General features: G+C 40.6%; 1 long non-coding RNA gene across 1 annotated transcript; it reads right to left on the bottom strand.

Moving 5' to 3' along the window:
* Window positions 1-434: 434 nt before the first annotated feature.
* Window positions 435-22,139, bottom strand: LOC138924669 (uncharacterized). The gene is made up of 4 exons (XR_011439721.1): window positions 21,850-22,139; window positions 20,531-20,613; window positions 20,328-20,417; window positions 435-3,949 (listed from the first exon to the last, which is right to left on the bottom strand). It is a non-coding gene; the product is annotated as an uncharacterized lncRNA (long non-coding RNA).
* Window positions 22,140-25,417: the final 3,278 nt, after the last annotated feature.

Here is a 25,417-nt window from a genome sequence, read left to right on the forward strand (position 1 = left end):
ACTCCTTAACAAACGTCCTGCACGTTAAATTCTATCTCAGTCTGTATCCCAGAACCCAACCAGCAGGAGTCATCTAACCTCATTTTCCCTAACCCTAAATAGCAGAAATACCTGCCCTGTTCATTTCACAGAGGAAACAGCCAAATGGTATAATCTATATGTAAGCTCTTTTAAAACCGTAAAGAGTTAGACAATGACAATGCTGTGATGATTACTGTTATTATCTAAATAATCATGCCCTCAATTCCTCCATTCACTACATTTTTCTAGCTTGATCCAGTTTTTGATAATGCCAAAACTTGAAAACTATTAGGTAGTTCTAGCTCCAAGGTGAATTTACTATACTGAAAAGGCATAAAGAGTTTTGACCATAAACATAACTCGTATTTCTCCTTCATTAATCAAAAAGCTACCTAATACAGCACTTCTTCTTATTTTTTTTTTTAAAGTTATGGGCTTCTATCATATTGCCCATGCATTGCTATGGAAGCAGAAAGAAAAAAATCCTTTATCTACTTTCATAGATTTAAAAATAAACAAAACTGAATATTAACCGAAACAAAACCATTGGCCTCAATCAGGCTGTTCTTTGCCACCAATGCAACGCAGTGAAGCAGGATTTGTACCACCTGTTCTCTCCCTGGGGGTGAGCAAACAGGCCAGCTCTGCTCTATTCATTAACTTATGGGCAGGAAACAGGTATCAAATAGGCTAGCATCTCACCACTGTGGTCTTGTAGTCTAACAAGGTAGCTTACTGGTTTTCAAATGGGTCCAGCTGCCTAAATCTATTGTGGTTGCTCTGGATAGATGACGAGGCAAGAACTTTCTGCATGAGCTAGCTACTCTCAATATATCCAGTGACCGACTGATCACCTATGAAGATGGCACCACCCTACCTTTCCCATTGATTTAACTTTTGTTTCATGCCAGACCCTGAGGTCACAGACAGTTTCCCTAAATTTAAACAGCTCATAATTGAGAATAGAGATACAAACATGATTTACCCATCTGCTGGGCCACTTGGTATTGAAACTCCCCAGAAAACGTCCTCATCAATACTTTCCCATCCCTTGCATCACAGACAGGCCACGAGCATCTGGGATGACAAGCTCTAGTCATCACCTTCTCTCATCGCACATGACAGGGCAGCAGCCCATGGTGGAGAATAGCAGTTGGTGGGAAGATGTTACTTAGTTCACCGGTACCCAGCATGGAGTCAGAATCACAGTAAGAACGCACATAATAACTTCCCACTGAAGGAGAACCGTCCAACCTCCATCGCCTGACCCCTGGACCCTCTCTAAATTCCTGGACACTTAGTAAAATGGAAGCAGCAATTGCATTAATCACTGAGATCAAACTAAAATTCTTGGTAGGCACCTCAAAAGTTAAAATCAGGTACAAATAACTTTTTGGTAAGTAATGTTAACCTTTTAGGTCAAAAGTTTTTCACCTGTGCTCTGTAAAAACTTTAGATTCTTCAAATTCATTCCAAACATTCCACACACTTTTAAGAATATATTTTTCAATTTAAAATATGGTCATAAGAAAACAATTAATGCACTCAAATGTGTCATATACTAAAGGAAGTTGTCAACACTGATAAACTCATAAGCTGCCAGGTCAGTAAAAATCCCCCATGCCGTCTCTGGATAAATCTGAACTTTTATAAATGTGTCATTAATTTAGAAGCTATTCTTCGTCTACAGCTTTTTGAAATTCTGACCTGCACACAGCAGCCCGTGAAAAATTATACAGGCAGGTGGAGAACTACACACAAGTGCTCAGCTCAAATAAATATGACACAAGGCTTAGTGACATCCTCCACTGTTATAAGTAGTTGTCATTATTCTAAGTTTTCAGTGCTTGTTAGCTACATGGCCATGGATAGGATTTTACTTAAACTCTCTGAGCTTGTGGATCAGTGAGCTTTTACTGAATAATAAACCACATCAACGTTTAGTGGCTCAAAGTTTTTTATTTAGCATAGGATTGCATTGGTCAACAATTTGGATACAGTTCAGCTGGGTGGTTCTTCTGTCACTTCTGGGCTCACTCATGCATCTGTGGCCTACTGCTGCATTGGTCCTGCAGATTTTGGCTGGCCATTCTCATGTGTCTGGGGCCTCAGCTAGGACAGGTCATCTTTGCTCCATATGGTCTCTCCTCCTCATATAGCCCAGTGGGTGAGCCAGGCTTGTTCACATGGTGGTGACAGAATTCAAAGACAGAATATGTGTGTGCAAAACCTTTGGTGGCCCAAGCTCAGAATCTCCCCCTTCATTGTAGGGGAAGAATTTGTGGTCCTTTTTGCAATCCCCTACTTGATTTTCTTCTCTGTAAATAGAAGAAACCTTATATGGTTGTTGTAGTAAATGGGATAATGTGAAAATCACAAAGGACGTTGGAAGTGCTCAATAAATATCAGTGCCTCTCTCTTCTCCCTTCCATTCCGACTAAAGAGGTGGGGCCACAAAGAAATGAGACGAGTTTTTTTGTGCAGCTTGTGGACATTATCTTATTAATTTAAGATTTAAATGGATGCTGGTTTTGGTTAACTTTATTACGTTATCTAATAAAGCTATTAATAACAAATCTGTATAAGATTAACTTAATTGTACGTGCACATATGTATTGATACCAAGTCACACAGACAGAGAAGTTCTATACCAACTTATACTAGTGAAGAAACTTATCTCCAAAGCGACCCCAGTGAACCAACCCCTCTCAGTATTCAATCTTTGAACCTGGGCGAACCCTGTGACTCATTTAGGGCAAACTGACTATGACGAAAGTAGTGCCAGTTTCCAGGCACAAACCTCAAGAGACTGGTAGCTTCCATTTCCCATATCTTGAAAGACTAACTCTTAGAGCCCTGGACCCCCATGTAGGAAGTGCACCTGTGCTCCACTGCCTCCAGTTGCTCCAGCCCTCAGCCGTGCGAAGCATCACAGAGGAGTCTCCAAGCAACATAGAGCAGAGATGAATCGTCCCTCCTGTGCCCTGAATTCCCGACCCACAGAATCATAGCTACAGCAATAATAATAAAATATTTTAAGTGGCTAAGTTTTAGGGTAGTTTGTAATGCAGCAATAGATAATTGGAACAACCCCAAAACTCTAGACATAGCTGAGTGTTTTCATGGGGAGCAGAGAGCTGAAAGCCATTACCATAGTGCAGCTGCTGGAACACACGCAGTCGGTTGATCCATGAATCGGAGAGGAACCAGGAAATCAGGAAGGTAGGTACGATTCGAAGAAGAGAGCAAGGGGAGTGTGGTGTCACCATGGTGTCAAGACCCAGCTCTGACTCACAGTCTGGAAGGCATGAATGAGCAGAGCAGCTGGGAGGCCCAGATCTGCTCCGTCTACACACGGCTCCTTGAGCACTTCCCTCAGCACCACCTGCAAGGCCTCCTGAAGGTGAAACAGAGAACTGGCCTCATCAGCGATGAGAGCCTGGAGCACAGCGAGGTGCTTGGGTCCAGAAGAACGCCCATCACCGTACATGTGGATAACACAAAACACAGACAGCACCATGACCTGCACTGGTGCTCCTGGGGGTGGTGAGCTGGAATGAGGTGGTCACAGATTGGGCAACCATGGCTCGTGTTTTCATGATGCCCTGAAGCCCTGCTTCTCACCCTATAGTCCAGTTAGGTGCTAGTGGGAAGCCTGAGCAGCCTCAGAGTGTGCCAGCCCAATACACCCTGCTGTGAAGACTGTTGCATCCCTCAGAGCAGACTCAGAAAGGAAAATGGTGTCAGCGCTGCTAACACTGACGCCAGATTGAAAACCACTTACCATGTGAGTGAACACTGAGAAGGAGCTGTTCATCTGGCCTCTTCAGGCACTCCTGGCATCCAGATACAAGCACCAAGCATTTATTGAACACTTACCTTATGCCCCATGTTCTTCTGGGGTCTCTAGGAGGGTGGGCTCAAATTTCTGAAAAACAAGGTGCTAGCAGTCAACCGCTATATGTCTAGAGGAGGCATACACTGTGATTCAATTAGTGAACTCCACCAGATTCAACAACTGAGTGTTTTATTCCAGCAAATAAGTATTTTTCAAGTACCTCCTATCTGTCAGATACTATGCAAGGAGTTTAAGATCTGATGGGGAGTCAAGACACTTGGAAACTGCACACATCATAAAAGGAACTAAGTGCCACGGGAAGACCCAGAAGGAAGGGAATAATTTTGACTGGAGGACTTTGACAAGGCTTTCCACAAGGCTTCATGGAAGAGCTGGCCTGTGAACTGCAACTTAAGGACAGACAAGGAGGATTTCAGGCAACAGAAGTCAAGGAAACAAGCATTCAAGGCCAGAAAGGAAAAGATGCATGTCAGGGAGAGTAAGCAACAGGAACAAAGGAGCTGGAGTCTGAAACAATATGGGGTGTTTCTGGAAGGGGAGGCATAAAGTGACAAGAGAATGAAGTGAATGAAAGGAATGAGGGAGGGTAGTTGAAGGCATAGCTGGAAGGGAAGTTGGGGCCACGCTATGATAAAAGCCTTGAATGCCACGCTAAGACTGGTGGAATTAATTGTATTATTAAGAAATGCTAGCTTGTGATGTGCTAGGAAGTACAAAAAGACCAACTCTAGATAAGAGAAAAACACGTGCAAATGGACAAAAAGTATTTCTGCCTCAAACAGCAAGCTACTACCACCAGGGAGAATGTCACATGTCCTTCGCCAGGTCAGCACCACCAGGAGGATGAGGACTGGACCCATCAGAGTCACTGCCGCATCCTAGCTCCTCTCAGTGCCGCTGTGCAGTATGGACATATTTGTGAAGAGCAGGAGTGAATGAATTTTTCCCCATATACTCAAATTGAAATCGTTTCTCTTGTTTGTATCACAACATAATGCTTGTTCTTATAGCCATTTATATGCTTTTGTGTTTTACTTTGAGATTTTAAGCAGTTTATGGGCAGAGACCAAGCTATGTCTATTCACATACTCCCCTAACACCTAGTGGTGTGCCTCGCAAAGAGCAGTTATGCATTATTTGTTGAGTGTATAAATAATATAGAAGATAAAACAGTCTGATTACATCACACCAACATGCTAATCTAGACCAAAAAGAACATTTGCATTCCACTTCTGGGATATATCCGAAAGAAATGAAATCTCTATCTCAGAGAGACATCTGCACCCCCGTGTTCATTGTAGTATCATTTACAACAGCCAAGACATGGAAACAACCTAAGTGCCCATCAACAAATGAATGGATAAAGATAATACACACACACACACACACACACACACACACACACACACGGGAATATTATTCAGCCATGAGAAAGAAGGAAATTCTGCCATTTGTGACAACATGGATGGATCATGAGGGCATTATGCTAAGTGTGATAAATCAGACAGAGAAAGACAAATACTGTATGTTCTCACCTATATGTGGAATCTAAAAAAAATCAAACTCATGGATACGGGGGACATGGGGAATAGATGAAGGCATTCAAGAGGTATAAGCTTCCAGTTATAAAATAAATAAGTCATGGGGATGTAACGTACAACATGATGACTATAGTTAACAATACCGTATTGTATATTTGAAAGTTGCTAAGAGAGTAAATCTTAAAAGTTCTCATCACAAGAAAAAAATTGTGACGTAATTTATGTTAACTATGTGAGATGATGGATGTTAACTAAACTTCTATGGCAATTATTTTGCAATATATACATATATCAATTCATTATGTTATACACCTAAAACTAATACAATGTGATATGTCAATTATTTCTCAATAAAACTGGAAGTAAATAAATTTGCAGTCACTTACAGTCTTGGTTTTTCGTTCGACACTTAACAATGAAGAGGTTCTTCCTGTTACCCCCTTTCTCCCTATAGTCTGTGTGTGTGTGTGTGTGTGTGTACATTTATGTTTTTCTATCCCTTTCTCAGCTACAAAATGCCTTTTTTTCCTATTTCGTGTTCTCCTTAGAAAATTGAACTGGGGTCTCCTTAAATGAGTCTTCTGTTTCCTAGTGTAAGTTGATTTCTCAAATTTTCTCCCGTCCTTTCTACACCTCTCTCATCTTCTTGTGAAGGCAAACAGCCTTCTCTAACGCCTTTTTCCTAAATAAATGTCCAACCCTCCAATTACTTTGCTCTTCCACCTTGCTTCCTTGGTTTCTTTTCAATTAGTGCCAAAGTGGGTTGAAGCCTTTTTGAAAGGTCATTTTACTAACAGGACAGTCACCTTTTCTTAGTCTCTGATTTAAGTTCTATCAGCTTGTGATCATATTGCCCAAGCTTCCCTATGGTTTACCGCACTCCTTCCCTCTGCAAGCTTTGAACTGAGACACTTGCCTGCCCTACTCGTTTTTTCTTTCTTCCAATAATTGTCCCCACACTAGTATTAGCACAGATTTTTAACAGGATTAAAAGCAAATTTAAAAATTTTCAAGAGGTATAATACTACTGTCTATGGGCTATCCTTTAAAAAAAGGAAGACACTGCCTACAGAGAATGCCACAAGTCATTCTGCAGAACTTAGAATAGTGGTCTTTGGCCTTTTTCCCTTATGCATTTCCTAAAATATTTTCTTTAAACTATGTATTAAATTTCACCTTTTTAAAACGATACCTAGATGTTTTTCATTGTAATTTTAATTAGCTGAAAGAATGTTATTTCCAGGGCACCATAAGTGCTGGCATTATAAAATAAAAGTGATACCACTGCTTTGCATGTACTTCTCGATATCTAAATGCAATAACAAATCCCATGATCTTCTATTACCCAAATGTGAAGGAGTTCATTTTATATCCTACTTTTTTCTCCTAAAATTCATGTTTCCATTCATTTTCCTCTCAGCATTTTACCTTAGTGTACCATATTTTTATGTTTGAAATTCTTTTGCTGATTGTCCTATTTCTCTGCATCAAAATATGCACATAATTTAAATTTTTCCTTTTGACCATAAGGCTTTATGTGTTAAACATTATTTTGGATTAAGTGGTCATTACTCTTATCATTAATACACAATCAACACAACTCTATTACAATCTTTTATAAATAAGTATTAAATATAAAATATGCACCACTTAAGATGGATGTGGCTATTTTGAGTGTTTGGGGTTTTGTTTGCTAATTCTTGTTTCTGAGATTACTATTACTTGTTGCTAGAAGGAGAGAACGTGCAGCATCAACTCCACCATTCTGTTCTTTATAGATTGTTCACATTAACTAGTGAAAGAGGAAGGAGGAGTTGTGTTATCGCAATGACTCAATTCTTTAGAGAAATGACAATATAGCAGGGGAACACAAAGCTCTATATTGGGTTCTCAGCACCTTAATGCAAGGAGGGTTTGCTGACACAAGTATCTCAAACTGTGGGGCTGTTTGGGCCCTCAGCAGTTCTGCTGCGCAATCCCACTCTGAGTGAGAGGAATGCCTTACATCTGTAAATTGAGACAAAGATCATCGGAGGAGAGAGGAGACAACGGGCTGCTAATCTGGTGTCATGTTCGCAGGTACGTATTCAGCCAATTTTACAAAAATCCATTCTTTCACAACTGTGTCCCATTGTCCCTGTAAAGTCTTTGTGGAACCCTCAGCAATACACATGCCGCAGCTGGCTTGGTGTGAACTAGCCGTGGGTACCACGAGAGGAAAAAAGTGGACTATAACGCCATCTTGGTGCTTGATCAAAGGAAGGTCATAGAGCCAGAATATCTACACCTTCTAGACAAATAACTTCGTGTCATTGCCCACAACATATCTCTACTTCAATTTCAATAACTTCAAATATAAAGTATAGGTCACATAATTCTGCCTTTGTAACTTGAAGAATGTCATGCTAGCTTCCTTTGGTGATTACAGAGCCTTCACAGTTCTGCATTAAAAATACTGTAAATATAAAGGAAGAGGGAGAAACAACCACATAAATTTAGAACAGGAATCATAACTCAGTATGATAGGCATCTCAAAGGATGCCTGCTGCTTAAAACACCCAGGATCTTGACATTTCTGCAATAAATACTGTAGCCCTTATTCTTACTTATAATGATAATGGTAGTTAATTAGAGAAGCAGTTGATCTTGGAGGTACAATAAAGGCAGTTTTGAACACTAATAAAGGAAGCTGTCAAGCAGATCCAGCTAATGATTTATAAAGATAAAGAAGCTACTTTAGTGGAGGGTTCTTTTTCCCCTGCTCATCACATATCATTTCAATTCAAGTGAAACATTTGACTTTGAGAGGGACAAAGAAAAGGTCAATTTAGCTTTTACTTTATTTTTGGCCTATTATTCCATATTTCAATTATACTTACCGCTTCAGTATGAACAGACCACACAACAATAAGCAACACCTTATCAAAGCAAGCCCACAATTTTTGCAACCAGTTTTGTCACAGGTGTACATCAACACAAGAGTCACTGGGCAGTGAAATGATATTTATAGCACAAAAATATATTAGCTTAAAAGTATATGATTCTTGCATTCAAAGAATACCAAAAAAAAAAAAAAATACCATGAGGAAAGCAGAAGGAATCTGTTATTTATAAAGATAAAGTTATTCAATTAATAAGTTAAAAATTACTCCTAACATCTGTTATTCTGGATATTTCAGTAAATATCTCTTTTTTTCCCTAAATCAAATTGTGGGGAATAATTGCAAATGCAGTACAATACTATTTCAAGAAACTTTGGTTGCACAGAGACAGCAAGCGGCAGATGCTGACCCAGTTCCTCCCCTCACCCCCCAACACAATGCAGTCCAAAGCCTCCAGCTCCCAAGCTGCACTGTCAGCCTCTTTCTAAGCTGCTGAATATTCAAAGGCAAGTCCTGCAGTGTTTGGGACAGGGTCCCAGTGACCAGAAATGAGGTGGACATCACTGAGCTTGTCCTTCTGTGATCATACTTGCAATTGGGACAAACCAGGCATGAATGTGTCCTCCAACCCAGGGTGCCACTGGGAACCAACTTTCCAAATTATGCATCTGTAAACATCATCTAATTAGCGCCCCACAAGGGAATCCTCAGGATATGAAAAGACTTATGCAGTAGCTGCAGCTGAGATTTAAAAGGATAGGCAAAACTATTTGGAATCCTTTTTAAAAGCTTGCTAATATAAATTCCTACTGACTTGAGTAGCTGAATTTTAAGATTACAAATAAACTAAAGGAAAAGAGAAAAAGAGGAGAAACCCATTGTTCACTCTCTTAAAAAAATAAAATTCCCTGAGATAAAAATGTAGAACAGAGAGACGTCTAAAGGTTGTCTTAGACTGTTTTTTTAATAAGATGTAGTATCCGCAACTGAGAAATGTACATGTAGATGGCGGGGGTGGGGAGCAGGAGGCAGGGAGGAGAGCATATACATTCTCATTAAAGTCGCCTGTACTGTCTACATGCCGAACCATTTGCCAAAACAATAGTCTCACGTCTTTATTCTCCTGCCTTTGACTCACTTCTCTTATGCTAACACTTCCTTTTTGTCAAATGATCTGAGACCGTGAAAGTCTAGAGTTTACCTATGGCATATGCTTATGCTAAATACCTGATACACACATAATTTATAACCTACAGAATTTTGAGCATCCCAGATTATAGTTTGACAGATCAATCTAATAGGAATAGAGGAGGTCTTGTCCACTCCATTCCCATTCCCACTGAAATAAACTGAAGTAATTGTGTGCCCACCAAAGGCCAGAAAAATTAAATGTTGGGTGAGAATTAACACCAGTGCTCTGCAGTGAGACTTGACCCAATTGTGTGTTGGCTCATCCTCTGTGAAACTCAGCTTTCTTAAGAGCCTGATGTGAAATAGCTCACTTCACAGCTCCCACTCACAGGAAATGAGGAAAGGGCAGTGAACAGCTAGAAAGCCCGATTAAGACATGGGGAGAGCATCACACTCTATAAAGCGCAATGGTGGGAGTACAAATGGGAATCAGAAAGTACTAAGAAAATAAAGTTGTGAGAGAAAAGCAAGATGTTGGAGGTCCTAGTCTTCAGAGAATCGACTCAGCTCCTTCAGAGCCCATCTCTCTATGGCTGCCTTTACACAATTTCCCTCTTCGTCAGGCTGAACTTTCCAGAACAACAGAACCATTTGTTTAAAATTCATTTACACTTATCACAATGAGAGGAAGTTTGGACAATTTCACCTCCACAATTCTGATAAGAGGAAATAACCAGGGAAGTGTACAAAGATATATATGTATAGGAATGCTCCTCACTACGTTGATTATAGAAGAAAAAAGTTGAAAAATAAAAAATCTAAATGTCCAACCATAAGGAAATGATCAAATTAATTTTGGTAGCATCATAGTATGAACTATTATGGACAATTAAAAATGATACTATGAAATTATCTGAAAATGGAGATATATTCTCATTATATGAGTATCTTTAAAAGGAGATTATAAAACAGTGCAGTGGGTTCATATTTTGTTTTTAAAAGATATGAATGCAGGAGAAAAGTCTCGAAGGTCTTACCTGTATAACAAAATGACTTAGAAACAGAATTGTAGAAGAAAATGTTGATTAACCATTGTTAAGTTTAAAAAACAAATTGCAGTACAGTGTTACATTATGATTCCCAATTAAATTAAATAATTATATATATGCATATATATAGTGTGTGTTCATTAAATATATATGTGTATGTTCATTAAATACATGTAATATGTAATATATATTAAATATATATATACATATATGAAGAATGGGAGAATATACGCCAAAATGTGAACAGTGGTAGGATGACATATGAGTTTTATTTTCATTTTTGTACATACATGAATTTTCCTAATTTTCTACAAATACTTATTTTTCATGATCAGAAAAACCAATGATTCTTTAACTCTTATCTACAACATTCTTGTTCATTCCCATGCAAATGAAAGCCACAAAGAGCCAGTACTAGCTTCCTACTTCATGACACCTAAACACTGGTCATTTCATATTTTATTTTTGGTGTGAGGGAAAGGAACAAAGTAAGACATCTATTAAGTCAAATCATTGATGCATATGACTGATCCCACAGATACAATAATTAAGACCAAACATTTAGATGACACGATATAACACTTTTATTTAAAAGGGAAAAATAACTTATTGTAGTCCTGAAAAACAAAAAACATCTTGAGAGATGATGTTATTATTCTATTACTACACTTCTGTGAGTTACCTGAAATGATATAAAATGGAAGGTATGCATCACATTTGGTGGTCCACATGCACCCTATCTAAAAACGTGCACATATGAGCTACATCAATTTTTTTTTTTTCTGAAATAGATTAGGAGAGAGTGCCTGGTGCTTGAAGTGTGTTCATTAGATTTCAGAATATGAAGAAGAATTGCCAAAAATGGAGCAACTGTAGAAATGAAATAACTGTGCGAAATACCTTCATATGGAACTTGAGATACCGTCAAACTTAACATATAAGAAATCACTGAGAAATAAAGCGGAATCAGAATCCTAGAGTCTAAAAAAGTTCCTAATTTTCTAAAATGTGGCAAGTAGACTCTAAAACTACAGATGAGTGAGGTTAACACCAAATGACAAGACATTCTGGAGTAGATTACAAACAAATTACTAAAACAAAAAAAGTGTTTGTGAGCACTTAGAAAAGGATCTCTGATTAGCCTGGAAGCCAAAATACGTTCAGAAAAAAATAAAAACTAATTAACCTCATTTTATAAACAGTATCATTAATCTGGAGGTGCTATAAATATATTTGCATATTTAGTTTTAGAAAGGCATTTGTCAGAATCTCTCATAAAAATCTCTGCACACAAGATGGAGAAATGTGAATGAGATGAAAGCCCAGTAAGGTGGAGTGTTAGGATTCACAAGGAGTAGTAGTTAATGAGTCCACGTCATCCTGAATGGAAGCCACTGGCCTGTGGGTATGTGTTTGTACGTGTGTGAGGGTATGTGTGTATGTATACATATGCATGAATGGTGAGTGCACCTAATGGAGAGCTACCACACACACCCCCCCACATACACACACACACACACACACACACACACACACACATTACATTGTGTTGCAAATTTTCCTCAGTTCCTCTCTTTTCCTTATCCCACACATTAAGGCTTAATGGGGTTCATTTAACGTCTCCAGAGTATGGACCCCATTTGTCTGCTTCTTACCATTTCTATTACTACCACTTAGCTGAAGTCGCCACCACCTCTCACCTGGACCACAGCAAATACCTCCTAGCCCATTGCCTACTTAGGTTCTCACTCCCTACAATTTGTTTTCCACACAAAGCTAGAGTGAGCTTTTAAAACTTAAATTAGATCAGTCCATTCTTCTGCTTCAAATCCTCCAACTTACTAGAATCAGATGAAAATTCCCTCCCTTGGCAGACAAAGCTCCCTGTCTGGCCACTGACCCCTCAACAACAGGTAGCTGTAACACCCTCTCCTGTCCCCTTGCATTGCAGCTGCTGTCACCTGAATGCCTTTGAATTAGCTAAGACCTTTGCCTGGAATGTCACCTCCCTCACCCAACTCATTTCTGTCTCTGAGATTTTAGTTTGCAGGTCACTCTGCAGAGAGGCCTTCTATGACCACTCGCTTTTAAGTAATCATCCCTCACCTCACCTCAATTTAATTCCCTGTGTGGCCCCCTGTCAGTTGAGATTCTGTGGGGAAACAGAAGCCACACCATGTATTTTAAGAGAAAATTTAATATTATGTTAACCAGGTATAAAGTTGTCAACTGAGAAACTGGAAAGACAAAAAGAGAACACTAAGGTATCATTGAGGTAGCAACTACTGGAAGCAGGTTCCAATCCTGAAGATGGAGGAACAAATGAAAGAGGTTGGAGTTGTTCAAAAAAGAAGCTGAAATTAAGGTCTCAGAGCTTTACATCAAATGACAAAACATTCTGCAATAGATTACTAAACAAGTGGTTTGTAAGCACCTAGAAAAGGATCTCTGATTAGACTGGAAGCTAAAATGGGTCAATTTCACATGGTTCAACCTAACAGATTACTGAATTCCTGTGGGCAGGAACTTCATCCATCTTGCTCAATAGTTTATGTCCAACACCAAGATCAGTGTTCGTTAAATGTTTGTGAATTAATAAATTATTGAATTCCTGATCAAGTTTTAAACATTAAAATGTAATAAAAATAATTTCACCTTTCTTTGATAGTCTAAAAAATACTTCAAAATCTCACCTCATTAATTATGACTATACTATTGACGTGGATCAAGGCTGTCCCAGGGAGAGAAGCCCAAGGCGCCCCAGCCTACATACCGATCTATATCATCCTCTGGGAAGTATAGGACGTCCTGCCCTTATTCCTATCTACAGTTATATGACCACCCAATAACCAGACCCCACCTGCACTGATACCATTTTAACGACTTTTTTTACATGATCTTTCCTTTGTCTTGTAAAAAACAACTCACATACCCCTGCCTTATAAATTTAGCCCTATCCCCCACACATTGCAGCTCTTCACTGCCCCTGGGTCCTGTCCTCACGCTACTCCATGCTATTCTCTGAATAAAAGAGCACTACCACCAGACCTTGAGAGTCCAAGAAATCTTTCCTTTGACAACTTGGCTCACCAAGCCCGCATCATTTCTCCTGGTGGCTCGTATGGGCATCTTGTTTCACCAGCTTGTGAGCTAAAGTTCTGGTAAGTGCCTTTTTCTTCCTTGTGCCTTCCTCTTTTTCAAGGATGGATCTAAATTCACTTATTCATCGGGCACCTTCTCAAACAGCTGTATGAATCCATGTTGCTGTCCACGGCTACTCTATGGGGCAAACCATGGCATTCAGCCCAAAGTGAATCAGTACCTTAAGCCTGAAGGTGGTGAAAAATGAATTAATCCATCCCTTCCTAATCCTATCTCTAATATATAAATTCTACATGGGCACAGGTCAACCACTTAAGTTATCAGGACAGTCGCCAATCTCCAAGACTCCCGTGGCAGGTTTCTTTTCCTAAGGCTGGATTGCAATCCCTCCCTATTGCTCCTGACCACACTCTGAACCACAGGAAAATCCTGATTGGGACACTGGTTCAAGTAAAGTACCAAATTCTAACCTTTGGTTGAGTATGGGAATCCTTTCTCGGGAGAACAGCTCCAGGACACAATTGAGTAGGATGTCTCCTAGACTGGTGAAACATTCTTCACTGTTTTTCTCTATTCTTTTATCTCTGGGACCATTCACCAGGCACCTATTACTGCCAGGCATAATAGGGAAGATATACAAGGGATGTAATGCAGGGGGACGCCCCCATCACCCCTTGCTATAGGAACCCCACAGGAGGAACAATGGGTAGGACGGTGCCCTAGGTTTGGGGGGGGGGGGATTTCAAGGTAATGGATCCTTTTCTTTCATCTCTCTCAAAGTTTTAGTGGCCATTTGGGGCTCCTTTTGAGCTGTGCAACTGAGAAACAAAGAAATCCTTAAAGAGTCAAAGTCTCCACCTCTGGGAGCCCACCTTCTGGTTTCTGGGCCTGATCACCCTGGCCACCCCAAGTGAGGTGCCCTATTTTGCCTGTTGACTTGTTGAGTATTTTAGGAATCTACTGAGTTGGTTAGGAGGGTAGGAGACCTGTGAATTATTTTGTGAATTATCCTGCCAGGGTTGTATGCCTGGCACAGGAACTGTTGTGTGACCCTTATCTTGATAACCCTTGGGAAGAGGCCATGAAGGTGAAGCCTGATCTCCTCTTATCCTTTCTTTGTCTGTTTCTTTCATCACCTCCTCTGTTGTCACCAAGTCAAGGTTAAGTTCAGGATGGACATGAGCAGAACTTGGACCTTCGGTAAAATCAAAAACTTATAAACCTTTTGCCAAGGACTTAACTCTTAACCCTGGCACTGGGAGCCCAAACCCCCAGCCAGCTCAAGGTCTTTGCCTCCTGCTTCCCTGGCTTGCCTTGTGCTTTCTTAGGGACTAAGTGCCCAGGCTGAGCAGGACTTGACTAAATCTTATAACTACGTTGACGCCAGCAGTCATGCTCTGCACCCTTTCTCCAGTCACCATCAGTCAGACACCAGCTTTAATGCCATGGGGAATGCCCCAAGAATCCCTGGAGACTCACCCTTTGGGTCCATTTTAACTAATTGTAAACACTTCCAATTTGATGGGTTATGCCCCAGAAACTCCATCTGGGAGAAAACTTGAGGAGTTTCTCTGTGCCTTTATGATGTAGTTGGACAGATAGATCAACCTATAATGTCATTTGAGTTACAACCTAGTTTCTGAGAAATCAAGGGCAACTCTCCTTGGAAAATCCTTGTAAGGCTGGAAAATCAGCTCTAGAGGTGGTTCAGGTTCCCCCCATTTCCCTTATCTCAAAGAGCTTGCAAATCCTCTGGGGACTATCTAGCCCATCACTAATTCCTATGACTGAAGAAAAAAAAAAGGAAAAAACGGCCATAGAGTGCCCTTGCCAAAAAATCTAGCATCTTAAATGTCTTCTCCACAAATATTAGTAAAAAGGCTCAAGAAAAAATTTAGATTCATAACTAGAGAGCTTTGTGTTACTGTATCTGATTCTTGGCAGTAATTTTTAAAACAAAAGCTGTGGAGATTCAGTGTACAAAGGTCTTTATGACTGTTACAGCTGTGTGATATTTTACCTCTGGATGGTATGGTCAAAATTAAGAGCTCTGTTTAATTGGCTTAAAGTAAGTACTTACATAAATTCTAAATATAATAGAAAGTAACCCAATGTCTTTTAAGTTAACATGATATAGATTAACCTTTGGTAAATGAAAGCTTGTTTAAGTTTGCTGGTTTGATTGAAAAGGCATGTCCTCAGAGTTGTCAGTATTTGGATATGATGCAGACATGCAGCCCGGGCTTACTAGTCAAATAAGTTCATGTTGTCTATCAGAAATTCATCAGCAAAATAATAGCTTTAAATGATAGCTAATTTTGTCTAACATCTCATGAGGTTTTTGTGGGCAATCTGAACATAATTGCTGGAAACGAGTGATTAGATAGATGAAAAAGGGTAAGAGTTTGTGGGTACAATAACTGTTTTATGGTCTATACTTCGGGGGAAAACACAGCTTCCAAATTCTTTTTGGTGACTTAAAACTTTAGAATTTTGTCAAGTTAAGTTAAATGATAAAGAGTTGTTGAGTATCTGGGTCATTTTTGGATAGGATGGAACACAGAAACATTATTGCTGAACATGTCTAAGTTTATCTACTTTTGACTTCTTATTGCAGAGAGGCTAAAGGATGTTTGGGTCTATTAGTAAACAGCCCTTGTGTTTCAGTACTGTGAAGTAGTACATTATCTAGAAATTATGAAAAGTGTTTAGAATGCTGATATAAAAGTTCACAATTGCTTACCTTTTTAGTTTTTACTAGGGTCTGTAAGGGTTAAAATTCTAATTAACATATGTAATTAAAGCTACTAAAAATTAATAAGGAAAATAGCTCTGTATACAAGGAAAGTAAAATATAAGTTTTCAGTAAAGAAGGTATAAAGAATGGAAGTATTTTTGTTTGTCGGGTTAGGAAAAATAAATTTGCCCTAAAGTACTAGAAGGGAAGAGAGCAAGCATGGGAAAAATTCTGAAGGTAAAAAGAAAGTTGTAGGTTTGTGAAGCAGAAATTCTGAAGGGAGTTTTATGCCTGGTCAAGTTGGCTAAGATTAAAGTAAATCCCACTAAGCATTTAAGTTTTAATGTAAAAAATAAGCTGGTGCAAAAATAAAAATTTGATTTTCTCTCTCAAAAGGATAATTTCTTGAACTTTTTGGTCTGCTGTTGATAAAGAGGTTATAAAAGGTTTTTCTTTGAGTATAGTAAAGTAAAGTAAAAGACAGAAAATCTATGTTTTGTTAAAATAATTCCCTATGTTCAGAAGGACTGAGGTCTCTCTGTTTAGATTTTTTTAACTGTTTCTGTTGTCATTTTGAATAGATACCTGAGCATTGTTTCATAGTGACCATTGTTTCCTATTCGAGCAAGTGTTTTAAAAACTTTTGATATTTTTGACAAGCTCTTCCCCACAAAAAATATTCAAGAGCTGAATAAAGGCTTTCTTTTGACCTGGATGAAGGAAGAGAATTTCTATGAGGACTTTCAGGCCCTCTGAGACTTCTCAACAAAATTTTTCCTCTCTTCCTATAAGGAGGAAGATACTAAATTAATTAGGCTTATTTGGTCTGTTAAATTACATGGGTAGCATTGTCAAATAAGTGATGATAAACTTTCTTAGGTGGTATTATGTGGATAAATGCTATTGATATAAATGTTTTAAAATTTATAACATTCCTAAAATTCTGATCTGTCCTAGTTGTCAGCCATAATTCCAGTTATTATCTTGAAGTGTTGTATGTCACAGAAGTAGCCAAGCTTCTTTGTCAATTGCCCTTTTGAGTCTTTTGTCATTTGCAGATAGTTGCTGTTTTACTCTGAAGCTTTATGCTTTTGCAAATATGTTTCATCTTCAGAGAAATTCATGAAAAGGACTTTGGTGCTTACTCTAGAGTACAGGTTTTTGATAAACTTTCAGATGGCAAAACTGAACTGGGTAAGAAATTACAGAATTCTAACAGAGAAACTGATGACCTCATAAAACTGCCAACAGAAGATTAAGATCAAGAACCGATTATACAGGACTATATGAACTGATGAGGACGACTATAATTTTTATGACTTTTGTTTGAAATATTATTTATTTTTTGATGTTTTGCTTTGTTTTCTCAGATTTAAGGAAATCTTTTTCTCTTTCCTCTTATGCTAACTATGACTTATGGCAATTTGGTGAAATTATACCTTTGTGAGTAGAACTGAAACATTTATCTTTTTCTCCTACCTGATCCCTCCAGAATTTGAAAATTCAGTGAGTGAGTGAGTGAGTATGGTTATTTTGTGGCAATATAGTTATTTGCATAAGTTCAATGAGAATCTGTTCTCCTTACAACAAGACACATTTGGAAACATTAGTTATATTACTGAGGCTTTGACTGGAATGTCATAGTTGAGAGAAACATACACACTCAGATATGACAAGACAGCTTTTTAGGAACAAAGATTGGACTTTCTGGAATAAAACCACTTAGAAAGATTGGCCTGTACCTTGTTTACAAAGTCCCCTGGAACCTTGCCAGGTAAGTAAGGAAGGTCATTTATCTGCCAGGTGCAAGGAAGCTTGAAATATTTTGCAGGACCTCAAGAAGAGAGGAATCCACCCAAATCTGTAGGTATTGCAGGCAGAATGTGATGGCAAGTCCTTGGCTTGACTTTTCTGGCCTCAAGAGGCCTTTAAAGTTCAACCTGAGATTCCTCATAAAAAATTCCAGCAATGCAGATTTAGAAGAGCCTATATAATTGATTCTTATTCTTGCTGCACCTATGTAAATAATTGGACCAAGTTTTATTGAAACTATACTTATTTTGCAAACCAGTTAATCTTAACTTGGCTATCTTTTGTAAAAAATGAGAGTGATTTTAGAGAGAAAAATTATGTTTCAGTAGAAGCCAGAGTATATATTTATGGATATTAGATTCTATCTCTTCTCTTCTACAAGATTTATCTATTACTAATCATAATGTCTCCTTGTGGCCAGCAGTCTCTGATACCTGGGAGCTCCCTGGCCACAATCAAACCTTTTCATTCAATTCTACTGCCCAAATACTAACTAAATTTGCCTTGTCAAAGGTGGATCATAAGCAACAAGTTCCAAAGGTAAAGTCCCCAACCTATCGATACACACAGGTTGGACTATACCAAATTTGGGATGAATATATTTGGCTCACTCCTACTGGTGGTCAGCTCAGTCCAAAGGCCACTCTATATTGGGGAACAAACTGATCACACCTGTGATACATGGCCTAATGGCACCCAACCTATGGGACAAATTCCCCATTACGTGCGTTATCATATCATAGCCTTAAAAAATACTGATTGGTTTGGGACTGATGGGGATAGGTGGCCCAGCATACATCTGCTAACTCCTAACAGCACTCAAAGGTTATGTGGCTCCAACTTATGTCATTGGCTGCTGCCTGGATGGATTAGACAATGCACCCTAAGCTTTGTCTGGATGCAAGGTAGAATTACACTTACTGTATCTCCTCCTGCTAACCTACCCAACCTATAACAATGCTGGACCTGTTCTGTCTTCCACTGGTATGATCACCTTGCCTCAATTTTCCTTCCCCAATTAGGCATCGAAAGTGTCAGCTGACACATGGAAGCCCTAAACAAATTTACCAGGACAGCATTAAATGATACACAACATAGCCTTTTACTGCTTGATTTAGAAGTATCCCAAATGCATAAGGTGGTCCTCCAAAACCAAATGGCACTGGATGTCTTGATGACAGCATGGGGGGCACTTGTGCCATTACAAAAACCGAATGTTGTGTCTATATTTCTGACTGGCATCAAAATATCTCTGGCCTCCTATCTGATACAAGTCACCAAATTAAGTCCATGTCCTACCCTATCCTGTCCCTAAATGATTGGTTGGACTCCTGGTCAGGTCCAGGTCTCTGGACTACTATTAAAGCTTTATTCATTGGGTTAATCATATTGCTTGTACTTCTTATTATAATTTATTGTCTATTTCATTGTCTTTCACACGTCAATAAAGTTTCGCCTCCTGGACCATTTCTCGTCAAATGAGTCTCTCATCTCCAGAGGATCTGTATACTTTGACAGCCTTGGACTCCATGGGCGCAACCTTCCTGTCCACTGAATGTCCTGCCTTTACCCCTATGGCCCCATTTAGGGACAGCTCTACGACCTTGTAAAGCCTGAAGTAGTTACAAAAGATTGACCTTCGTCCATATCCCCAGAGGATTTCTGGGCCAAATGAGTTCAGGGGGTATTTTATGATGTGGATCAAGGATGCCCCAGGGAGAGAGGCCCAAGGCCTCCTGGCCTGCATACCAATCAATATCATCCTCTGGAAAGTATAGGATGCCCTAACCCAATTCAACGTGATTCATATCCAAAGTTATACGACCACCCAATAACCAGACCCCTCCTGCACTTTGCCATTTTAATGACATATTATCATGATCTTTCCTTTTTCTTGCAAAAAATAACTCACATACCCATGCCTTATAAATTTAGCCCTATCCCCCACACACTGCAGCTCTTCACTGCCCCTGGGTCCTGTCCCCATGCTACTCCATGCTATTCTCTGAATAAAAGAGCACTACTACCAGACCTTGAGAGTCCAAGAAATCTTTCTTTTGACTCCTTGGCTCACCAAGCCCGCATCACTATGATACAGTGTGACAGTTAAAAGATGTACAGAATTGATGACTAACAGATCGCCAGATAATACAAAGTTGACAGTATAAGGTTAACAACTAAAAGGATACTAACCTGGAAAGACACATATGAAATGCTTCCTGGTGGTCCAGTCTGTTAGCCTCGAGTTGAACTTCTTTTGCAGGCAGGCAATCTCAACCTAATCTGGGGGAAAGCAATAAAAACCCTCATGAAAGCTTCTCCCTGTTTCAATTGTAGAAGCTATTAATCAAAATTAAAGCTCTCTCAACCTTTTACCATCAAAATAAATGACAAACCCAGGGTTTTCCAGGCAAAGTTGGTTTCACTACATGCTCACACACATTTCAGACACAGAGAGCCTTGAATCATTTGTTTGCATCTGTTTAAAAGCAAAAAGAAAAGATTAACAAGAGATTTTCACATACTGAGGTATGTGGGGTAACTACTTGGGTTCAAAACTGATTGGGTCTGAACTAAAAATCCTGATTTATGACCTATCAAACAGACATCGTACATCTTCTCTAACCATTAAAGTAAAGAATGCTCTCTCTTAAGATAAGAATGCATATTTCCCCTCCCAGCCCTGTTGGTAATGCTCCTATTAGTCCCTTTCCCCAACATCAGGATCATGTTGACCTGCTAATTTGCAACCGAATACTTCTTTGAAACTTTGATGAATATGTATCCTGGGCAACTTTAACATATGTTCTTTGTTCTAAAAAGCTATAAAACTGTACTGAAAACCATCCTTCTCCAGAACACTTTCTTGCTTTGTAGAAATTGCCTTCCTGGGTTATAATCCTTGCCCTGGCTCAAGTAAAACTCACCCCATCTCTCTGATGTATAGAATGGTTATTGGTTATTTTGTGTCAACAAGATGAATTCACCTTTGATAGAGGGCAACATAAACTATTTCCATGAGGCCCACAGGATTTCAAAGTTAACTGTCCTCGGAGAGGCTGCCTGGTGTGGTGGTTAAGAGCATGGAGTTAGGAGCCAGACTGCCAGGAGAAGGGGAGTCTTGGCTCTGACACTTCTTAGTCGTGTCAGTTGGGTAAGTCACTTAACCTCTCCATGCCTCAGTTTCCTCACTCTTACTTAAATAACAACACAACATAATTCATAGGGTACCTGTGAGGATTAAACTGAGTTAACACAAGTAAAATACTTAAAACTATAAATGTACATACACCCCATGGTTCCTAAGTTTCTAAGTATCTAAGAATCCCCTGCAGTGCATCTGACAACTGCTGATTCCCAAAACCCAACTCCACAAGTTCTAATTCATTGTCTGGAAAGGGGCCCAGAGATCTGCCTACTTACTAAGTATCTCAGGTAAATAAAGGCAGGGAATTCCAAGACAATAAGAAACACAGGTCTACAAACTTAAGGGCAAGGTAGAAAGAGCCAACTGCCACACTTTCCAGCCAAACCCAGCTCTGTCTGGTAATTCATTGACACATTCACTACAATTTATGCTAAAATCTAGGGAATAAAAACTGAAATATGCTCCTTTATCATGCATGTCCAGTGTCTGAAATGATGGATTCTACAACACTTCCCTGCGAGTACCCACAGCCCAACAGTAAACACACACTGTATTCTCTTGTCCTACCCTAAAGCCCCTGGTCTTTCTTCTTCCCCATCTCTTGCCATCATCACAGCTCAAATGCTTCTAAGTGGTTTCCATAGTCTCCTTAGATCATTCAGCCAATCCATAACAACTTCTAGTTCTTCTTGTTTTTCCTCTAAGGAGAGTTCCTCTGGCCCCTAATCATTTCGATGTTCTTCTTCTGCATTCCCTCCAGTACCAGGGACAATCAGCAAACCATCATCACTCCACTCCATGGCTCTGAAGTACCAAAGGATGCAATTCGCAGACTCCAATGCAAACACAACAGCGCACTTGGAGGAGAAAGCAAAGTTTATGGTTGAGATGCAAGTTTCATGCAAGACATCCTCATGTGGCTTTAAGGGAGAGGGGAGGGAAGGAGCATGGAGAAAGCAGAAGGGGAGCTGATGGAGAGGAGCCCATGTGTAAATTCAGGGGTAGTTATTGTCACCTTAGTATTCAGAGTAACAACTGCTCCAAAGAAAGGAGGTGGGAACTGAGGACAAGGAAGATCACTAACCATACGGAGAAGGTGGCAAGTTCCGGACGAAAGCCCTCAGAAAAGGAAGTCAGCAAATAATACGAATGAGAACACGGTGGATGGTTTTTAGCAAAGGTTTTCCTTCCTTTTAAAGTTCTGTGATTGGTGGAGTGCTGAGGGGAGCAGGGATTCATGTTCATTGCTTTGAGGAGAAGCCATTGTACTTGATTCTTGCACTTGATTTAATCTAAGAGAGAAAACAATTCCATGGCTTCCTGCTTGTTGACTAAAAGAGAAAAAATAATGACCCCCCTCAGGAAAGCAGGTTCCCAACATGGCAGGAATTTAGTTCTGACTTCGCCGGGTAGGAAGAGAACTCACTGTAGCTCTCCGTTTCCCCTTAGGGTACTCACAGACTTGAACTTCACAGCAGGATCCACCAATAATCATGCTTCAATACACTGTCCAGGAGGCAGTGCTGAAGGTCCCCATCCTCCAAGAGAGGCACAGCGTCAGCGGGTCCAGCTGAGAGCCACAAGAGGCCCCCTGGGAATCAGAGTGGTTCCTTAACTCCCAGTAACCAGGACCGCTGGTGAGTCCAGGGACATCCTAGTTAGGAAATAAGGCCCAGGAAACTTTATACCTGCATTTAAAAAAAAGGTAGAGGCAAACTTATTATCTGGAAAAGTTCCTAAACATTCACAAAAATGATCATTCATTCACTAACATTTAGTGAGTGGCGACTTTGTATGCAAGGAATGTTCTAGGGACCAGGGATACACTTTCTGGAGGTCACATGGTATTGGGGACAAACCTAGAGAATATCTGGGGGAAGAGAATTCTGGAAAGAAAAAGCAGAAAGTGCAGAGGCCCTGAAGAGGCAGTGTGCTTGAGTGTGCTTGGAATGCACAAAGAACAAGGGTTCTAGAATGCAACACGAGTGTGGAGCAAGGGAACTGGAGATGCACAGATTACATCCCAGAAGTAAACAGGGGTCAGACCAGATAGAACCTCAGTGAACAGTGAACAGAAAGCATCCATTATCACGTGTGTAATGGAGGATGCCATTACTTTGGCATAATCAGTTGTTTCTTTTTTTTTTCAATGGGTTTACAGTAGCCAAAGTTAGGAAAAGTATGAACATTGCTCCAAAAGAAGTCACAAAATAAATTAGTTGATAAAAAATACATTGCTTCAGGAGATGCCTTCATCCAGGAACTCACCAAATGATATACAGGAAAACCCCCCATATCCAGGAGTTTCACTCTCCCCTTTTTTTCTCACTCTACAAGGCTGGAATCCAAGGCATACCCTTTCACTCCCCATTCATTAACTCATCTTCTCTGGGCACTTCAGCTAGTATTAATTTGGCAGATAGTTTCTTTTCCTCTGTAAAAGCTTCGTTGCCTTCAATCATGTTTTACCTGAGCCATATCACTCGAGAACCTTACCCACAGTGACTGGAAGAGTCACTGCACACAAAGGGTATGTTATAAATATTTGCTGAATGATTGAATGAACAATTTGGCCATCTGTAACACGGAGACGTTGATCCTTGGGCCTAATAAGATTTCTTTAAGAGCTGAAGACAGTCTACAGGTATTTAAGGTAAACAACCTAACGATCACCTGGCGCCCTATAATTCTTTCTTGCAGAGGAAGACTTCCACTTGCTCATTGGTACATAGTGGCACTGCTAACAATCCAGCAAGAACTTCTCACCAAGGCGACGTGGGGGGGGGGGGGGGGGGGCGGGGGGGGGGGGAGAGCTAAACACGTTTTAAACAATGGGTCCTTTTCAAGGGAGGGTGTTGAACTCAGTTAAAATGGACTCACTTACGTCGGAGACAAAATGGAGATGCTCAACGCAGGCGCGTAAGGGAAAGGACCCAACTTTACTGGAATTTTCAGTTCTCAAATCAGCAGAGGACACCAGCCGATCCCATACACAGTCTTTTCACATCATCTCTGGAAAGACGACCACTAGACAACCGATCCTCTGGGAAAAATAAACCAAATAACTTCCACGTTTACCCCATTAGAATCCCTTAGTCTGGGAGCGACTCAGAACTCATTGCTCCCGTTGCCTTGAGTTTCCTGGCTTGCAGGTTGAAAGCCGTGCAATAAACTCATCTTTCTGCTTTGCTTTATTCAGTATGCAGTTTGGTTTTTGATAGAGGAAATGGGCATCATGATTCCTCTATGCACTTGTAAATAACTCAACACCACAAATGCTGAATCAGGACAACAGAAATGGTGAAACAAAATAAACAAAAACGATTTCAGTTGGGAGGCCGGAATGGGAAGATCGCACGCCTCTGTGTTCCTTTACTTGGCATCTTTTCAATTCTTAGTGGCAAACGTTTTACTCCGACGGATTGCTGAGGCTCCGTGAGCACCGATGGGTCGAGATCCTCTCTTTTCTCCCAAGATCATCCTCCTCATCTGCAAAGTTGCCCACGAAGCTGCTGAAGATTCGCAGCTTGGAAGCAGCGCCCCCAACGCCCATCCGAGGCCGCTGAGTCCACGCAGGTCCTCCTTTGCCGCGGTCGGCCTGGGGGTGGGGTGGGAAGGTGTCCCAGCCCCGAACCACGGGAAAAGGCGCCCGAGAGCCCAGAGACTAGGGAAGCTCCATTCCAACTCCCTAGCTCGCGCCTGTAGGATGGCGCCAGGAGGGCTGCTGGGTTTAGCAAATAAAAACTCAGGGCGCCCTGGGTTTTACCTGCAAACCTAACCCCAGAAGCCCAGAGAAGCAGGCGCGAGGACTACCTGGGAGAGTTGCGTGGGCAGCGGGGCGTGGAAGACACCTTGGGGGTGGGGGGTAAGCCAGTCCCACAACCTCTCTGAACCCAGGGGGCCGACTGAGACCTCAGGGTGAGGGACTCATTCGATGGTGAGGACGCAGAGCGGCCGGTAGGACTTGTGGCTGGTGTTCTCGGCCATGTCCTTGCCCCTAAGTCGTTGGTTAGGATGCCCCAGCGCAGCGGGGCGCCGGCCCGCACGTCCGGGTTGTTCCCGATCGCCCACACGTCGTCGTGCACGAACTCGCCCTGCAGGAAGAGACGGTAGCACAGGCAGCTCGCCCCGGCCA

This window comes from Equus caballus, chromosome 6, assembly GCF_041296265.1.
Source record: "Equus caballus isolate H_3958 breed thoroughbred chromosome 6, TB-T2T, whole genome shotgun sequence".
In the NCBI taxonomy this organism is placed as follows: domain Eukaryota; kingdom Metazoa; phylum Chordata; class Mammalia; order Perissodactyla; family Equidae; genus Equus; species Equus caballus.